Genomic DNA, 1,192 nt, shown 5'->3' with positions numbered 1-1,192 from the left:
TTTTGTACTGTTCATCCTTCTGATATTTGTCCAACCTCTGCGGTAAAGGTGTCGGAGGTCGATTCTTTTCTTTGGCTTGATTTAGATACTGCTCATGCACTTTTTCTGATGCCTTTTCTTGCACTTTCTCAGTCTCCTCCGCAACCTCTTTTATCGCCGATTCATGTGCTTCAACCTTCTCTTGCATTTTTCCATTGGATCCAATCAGTTGTTGTAGCATTCCCTTAATTTCAGATAGCCCATCATCTTGTTTCACTATCTGTTGTTAAGGTTGTTGATAAGTTAGCTGATGATTTTGCTGGTTGTATCATTGTTGCCTTTGGTAAGGTACTACTTGACCATGTGGTCGCATAGCTCCAGAATTATTGGTGTTATTGTACTGTTGTTGTGCTTGTCTATACTACTTATTTTGCTGCCCCCAATTCTGACCACCTTGCCTCTGGCCTCCATAGTTGCCCACATAGTTCATGTTCTCTTGATAGTTATGGTTGTCGCATTCACCACTCCACGAATACATGCATGGTTGGTTAATGCATGGTGTACATAATCCCTCATTAGTCATGTCAACTATGTATACCTGCTTCTAGCATGATTCATCAATCTTCTTGGTGAGGATACTCATTTGCGTCATCAGAGTAGCCATATTCTCGGCTATAGAATTGTTCGGGTCCAATGCTACTGAGTGAACTATATGGGTGATTGTGGAGTCTCTTGTCATTTGTCCCTAGTTTTGAGCCATTTTATCTAGCAGGACCTTACACTCTCTAGATGACTTACTTAAATAATGTTCCACCTGCCGAAGCATCAACATTAGCCTTCAAACTGTCCGGCAATCCCATGTAAAATTGGTGTCCCAACATTTGATCTGGAATGCCATGATGTGGACACTTAACCAGCATATCTTTGAATCTCTCCCACATTTCTTGTAATATTTTAGCTGGTTTCTGCTTGAAGCTCAATATCTCATCAACCTGGTTGGCAGTCTTATAGGGTGGGTAGAACTTATTCAAAAACTACTTGACTAATTCCTCCCAAGTTGTGATGGAATTTATGGGGAGCGAATTAAGCCAAGTTTGGGCTTCTCTTGTCACTGAGAATGGAAACAACAACAGTCGTATTGCTTCCGGTGTCACATTTTGTTGCCTTTGCGTGACACAAATCGATAGAAAAATTTTCAGATGTTGTTGTGGAT

At 40.9% G+C, this 1,192-nt stretch overlaps 1 non-coding gene across 1 annotated transcript; it reads left to right on the top strand.

Annotated features, from left to right (window-relative positions):
* The first annotated feature begins 870 nt into the window (after positions 1-870).
* LOC117278629 (small nucleolar RNA R71) lies at positions 871-977 on the top strand. Its single transcript, XR_004508985.1, has one exon. It is a non-coding gene; the product is annotated as a small nucleolar RNA R71 (small nucleolar RNA).
* Positions 978-1,192: the final 215 nt, after the last annotated feature.

Source organism: Nicotiana tomentosiformis, chromosome 9 (genome assembly GCF_000390325.3).
Source record: "Nicotiana tomentosiformis chromosome 9, ASM39032v3, whole genome shotgun sequence".
NCBI classification, from domain to species: Eukaryota; Viridiplantae; Streptophyta; class Magnoliopsida; order Solanales; family Solanaceae; genus Nicotiana; species Nicotiana tomentosiformis.
This window is presented reverse-complemented; position numbering and strand designations above follow the sequence as displayed.